The following is a 5,673-nucleotide window of genomic DNA, read 5'->3' on the forward strand; positions in this document are numbered from 1 at the left end:
AGAGGGATTGTCTTCAGGCTGAGCATTGTCTTCAGGTTGATCAGGTGCGGAGATGATAAGTTCCTCTTCAGGTTGAGCTTTAGAGGGTATGGTTTCTCCAGTTCCCATAAGTTTGATTGATTCACTGGATGGAACTTCATCTAGCACATTTGGCAAGTGCTCTCTTTGTGAACCGTTAGTATCATCGAACCGCACATCCACTGTTTCAACCACTTTATAATGAAAGAGATTGAAGACTCTGTAGGAGTGCGAATCCTTTCCATATCCAAGCATAAAACCCTCATGTGCTTTTGGTGCAAATTTTGAAGTGTGATGTGGATCCTTGATCCAGCACCTGGAGCCAAATACTCTGAAGTAATTGACATTTGGCTTCTTGACAATAAGGAGCTCATAAGATGTCTTGTTCAGAAGCTTGTGAAGATAAACATGATTGATTGTATGGCATGCAATATCAATGTCTTCAGGCCAGAATTTTCTTGGAGTCTTGTACTCATCAAGCATCGTTCGGGCCATCTCAATGAGTGTTCCGTTCTTGCGTTCGACGACGCCATTCTGCTGTGGCGTGTACGGAGCTAAGAATTCATGTGTGATGCCCAAAGTATCAAGATATGTGTCAAGGCCAGTGTTCTTGAATTCAGTGCCATTGTCACTTCTGATGTGCTTTATCTTGGCGCCATAGTTGTTCATTGCTCGATTGGCAAAGCGTCTGAAAACATCCTGCACTTCAGTCTTGTAGAGGATTATGTGCACCCAAGTATATCTAGAATAATCATCAATAATGACAAAGCCATAGAGACAAGCAGTAGTAGTGAGAGTTGAGTAATGAGTGGGACCGAAAAGATCCATGTGGAGCAGTTCGAAGGGTCGAGTTGTTGTCATGATTGTCTTCAAGGGATGTTTGGCCCTCGCCATCTTTCCTGCTTCACAGGCACCGCATAAGTGATCTTTCTTGAACTTGACGCCCTCGATGCCTATGACATGCTTCTTCTTTGCAAGGGTGTGGAGGTTCCTCATGCCAGCATGCCCTAGCCTCCGATGCCAGAGCCAGCATTCTGAAGCTTTTGCCAGAAGACATACGGCAAGCTGTGGTCCTGTTGAGAAATCTACCACGTACAAATCATCCTTCCTATACCCTTCAAACACTAAAGACTTGTCAGATTCCATTAGAACAAGACAACGATATTTTCCAAAGATCACAATCATGTTTAAATCGGAAAGCATTGAGACAGACATTAAGTTGAAGCCAAGGGATTCAACAAGCATGACTTTATCCATGTGTTGATCCTTTGAGATTGCAACTCTACCTAGACCCAATACCTTACTTTTACCAGTGTCAGCAAATGTGATGTGACTCTTGTCAGATGGACGTAAGGTTGAGTCCATAAGAAGGCCTCTCTTGCCAGTCATGTGATTGGTACACCCACTATGAATAATCCATTCTGAAGCTGCTGGTGTCGTACCCTACAGTGCAGTTAGGGGGATAGGCTTCACGAAGAGAATTGTGAAGCAAAAACATTTGACGAACCAGTGGGTTATGAAAGCTTAGATCGAGATTTGGACTGATAGGGAGAGTAGCAAGCGATTCAGGAATGAAGTACATAATAAGACCATTCGGGCATTTGATCTTGCGCCCTACAAGATGTTTAAGGTCCCCAGCAATAGTGTCAGACGATTTTGTTTTTCTGCTGGAGACCCTTCCCTAGAAAAGAGAGTTAAGCTTTCTTAACCACCCACATCTTCAAGGGTGGCTTAGAAGCGATAAGTCTAAGTGCAGCATCTGAGAACTTTGGCTTTGGAGCCCCAGCAAAAAGTCTTGCAGGAGGACAATAGTACTCATAAGAATAAGCAGAATAGTTCTTGGTCTTATGAACATGGCGGTTTGATGAACCGCGCTCATATTCATAGGCCTGAGTATGGCTTCCCTGCAAAACATTTGCATTCGTGTGACTCAGGTGAGTCCTCTGTCTGTATGATGCCTTTCCGCGCTCATATTCATAGGCCTGAGTATGGCTTCCCTGCAAAACATTTGCATTAGTGTGACTCAGGTGAGTCCTCTGTCTGTATGATGCCTTTGGACCATATGAAGCCTGTGGTTTGGGGTTTGTCTTCTTCACCTGTGGTGTCATGATGACATTCACAGGAAGATTCTCCAAACACCTTTTCGGCACGCGGTCCATTCCTGCAGTTAGTACCAATATACTTGGCAAACACTTCACCATTCTGATTTTTAAACAGTTTATTGTTTGCATCAAAGGATTCATCAATAATGATGGGATTAGCACAAGTGAAGCCAGATAGGGTGGATGGATCCGCTGAAGGTTCCTTTGCAGCAACCCATGTGGTTTTGGGGTACTGCTCAGGTTTCCAGTAAGAGCCATCAGCATTCATTTTCCTTTCTAACCCAACACCCTCTTTCCTAGGGTTTTGGTTCGGGATCTGCCTTTTGAGGACATCACATAGTGTCTGATGCCCTTTGAGACTTTTGTACATCCCTGTTTCAAGCAGTGTCTTCAACCTAGCATTCTCATCAGCAATAACTGACGTGGTATCCTCAGCAGAGGGGTTAGTTCCCACATCAACAGTTGAAGATATTGCAACAGTAGCAGTAGTAGAACATTCAGCAACAGAAGTAGCATTATCACGCTCAATGCATTTAAGACATGGTGGTTCAAATCCTTCCTGAGCGGAACTGATCTATTTGGCGCGAAGTGACTCGTTTTCCTTTTGAAGATCTTCATGATCCGCTCTCAATTTCTCAAGATCTTGCTTCCTTTGAAGATAATCATAGGAAAGCCTTTCATGAGTTGTTGAGAGCGTTTCATGACGACTTTCAAGTTCCTCATACTTAACATGAAGATTTTTATGTCTTCAATTAAGGACTAAGATCAACTCATTTCAGCATCTACCAGATCATCACTTTTGTCTAACAGTTTTTGAATATGTTCCATAGCTTTCTGTTGTTCAGTTGCAATTTTAGCAAGTGTTTTGTAGCTAGGTTTGGAATCACAATCAGAGTCATCTTCACTAGATGTTTGATAGTGAGTAGTGCGTGTGTTTACCTTGGCACCATGTGCCATGAAGCAGTAGGAAGGAGCGGAGTAGTCCTTGTCATTTGCATCGGTGTCGGTGATGAAGTCGTTGTCTTCAGTGTTGAAGATGGACTTGGCAATGTATGCTGTAGCCAGACTCGCAACGCCAGAATCGACTCCTCCTCAGACTCCACCTCCGCCTCCTCAGAAGCAGACTCCTCCTCTGAATCTATTTCCTTGCCAACAAACGCACGGCCTTGCCAGATGAGCTTTTCTTGTGTGATGAAGACTTGGAGGAAGACTTGGAAGAAGACTTTGAGTATTTCTTCTTCTTCTTGTCGCCAGAGTCATACTCCTTGCTCTTCTTCTTCTTCTTGTTCTCATTGTCCCACTGCGGACACTCAGAGATGTAATGGCCAGGTTTCTTGCACTTATGGCATGATCTTTACTTGTAGTCATAAGCAGAAGCTTCATCATTCCTTGAGCTTGATCGTGAAGACTTTCTGAAGCCTTTCTTCTTGGTGAATTTTTGGAACTTCTTCACAAGCATATCAAGCTCCTTTCCAATGTCTTCAGGATCATCAGTACTGCTGTCGGATTCTTCTTCAGATGTGGAGACAGCTTTTGCCTTCAAGGCACGAGTTCGCCCATAGTTGGGACCGTAGATATCTCTTTTCTCAGACAGATGAAGCTCACGTGTGTGGAGCCTCTCAAGTATGTCAGACGGATCGAGTGTCTTGAAATCAGGTCATTCTTGAATCATCAAGGCTAGGGTGTCGAACAAACTGTCAAGTGATCTCAGGAGTGTCTTGACGACTTCATGCTTGGTGATCTCAGTAGCGCCGAGGGCTTGAAGCTCATTTGTGATGTCAGTGAGTCGATCAAATGTGAGCTGGACATTCTCATTGTCATTTCTCTTGAAGCGGTTGAAGAGGTTGCAAAGGACACTGATTCTCTGATCTCTCTGGGTTGAGACGCCTTCGTTGACCTTGGAGAGCCAGTCCCAGACCAGCTTAGATGTTTCCAAAGCACTCATGCGGCCATACTGTCCTTTGGTCAGATGACCATAGATGATATTCTTGGCAGTAGAGTCCAGTTGAACGAACTTCTTGACGTCAGCAGCAGTGACACCTTCTCCAGCCTTGGGAACGCCGTTCTTGACGACATACCATAGGTCGACGTTAATGGCTTCAAGATGCATGCGCATCTTATTCTTCCAGTAGGGATATTCAGTTCCATTGAAGACGGGGCACACAACGGAGACTTTAATTATCCCTACAGTCGACATAGCTAAAACTCCAGGTGGTTAAACCGAATCACATAGAACAAGGGAGTACCTTGCTCTGATACCAATTGAAAGTGCGTTATATCGACTAGAGGGGGGGGGTGAATAGGCGATTTTTATGTAAGTCTTCAAAATGTGGAAGTTTCAAAGACAAACGATAGAAATAAACCTATTACCATGCAGCGGAAGGTAGACTACACTAGGAAGACCATAGTCAAGTATTCAATGAAGTGAAGGCACAATGACTAATAGCAGCTAGGTAGTAAGGATCAGGTAGGAAGATATTATGAAGCCAATCAGAACAAGCAGTCACTCAGTGAAGACAAAAGATAGCGCAATCATACAATGACTTCATAAGGACCAACAGTAAGTAAAGGGAAGGGAAGGATGAAACCAGTGACTCGTTGAAGACAATGATTTGTTGGACCAGTTCCAGTTGCTGTGACAACTATACGTCTGGTTAGGTTGCTGTGACAACTATACGTCTGGTTAGGGCGGCTAGGTATTTAAACCTGAGGACACACAGTCCCGGACACCCAGTCCTGAACACGCAGCTCAGGACACCCAGTCCTCACCGTATTCCCCTTGAGCTAAGGTCACACAGACCTCGCCCAATCACTCTGGTAAGTCTTCAAGGTAGACTCCCAAACCTTCACAGACTTTGTTCACCGACGATCCACAATGGCTCTTAGATGCTCAGAACGCGATGCCTAACCGGCTGGAGGATTCACAGTCCTCAAGTGTAATAAGTCTTCAGATCACACAAACAGGAAGACTTAAGTGATGCCTAACACTCTTTGGCTCTGGGTGGTTAGGGCTTTATCCTCGCAAGGAATTCTCTCTCAAAGGCTTCGAGGTGGGTTGCTCTCAAACGACAAAAGCCGTACTCTAACTCTGAGCAGCCAACCGTTTATGGTTGTAGGGGGTGGGCTATTTATAGCCACTAGGCAACCCGACCTGATTTGTCCGAAATGACCCTGGGTCACTAAGGAACTGACACGTGTTCCAACGGTCAAATTTCAAACACACGCGGCAACTTTACTTGGGCTACAAGCAAAGCTGACTTGTCCGACTCTGGACAAGATTTGCTCTCATAGTCTTCACTCGAAGACATAGGTTTTGGTTAAGCATCACTTCAGTCATTCTGACTAGTTCTCTTGGACCCCACTCAGCAGTATGGTGGTTCCTATGACTCAACATAAGAAGAAAAGAACTATGAAAGATCTAAGTCTTCGAGCTCCATATGCTTCATGCGACGTCTTCTCGTGTCATAGTCTTTAATGTGAATATCTTCACATACCACCTTTGACATCAATGTCTTCGTACATTTTTAGGGGTCATCTCTGGTAGGAAAACCGA

Source organism: Triticum aestivum, chromosome 7A (assembly GCF_018294505.1).
Source record: "Triticum aestivum cultivar Chinese Spring chromosome 7A, IWGSC CS RefSeq v2.1, whole genome shotgun sequence".
Lineage (NCBI taxonomy): Eukaryota > Viridiplantae > Streptophyta > Magnoliopsida > Poales > Poaceae > Triticum > Triticum aestivum.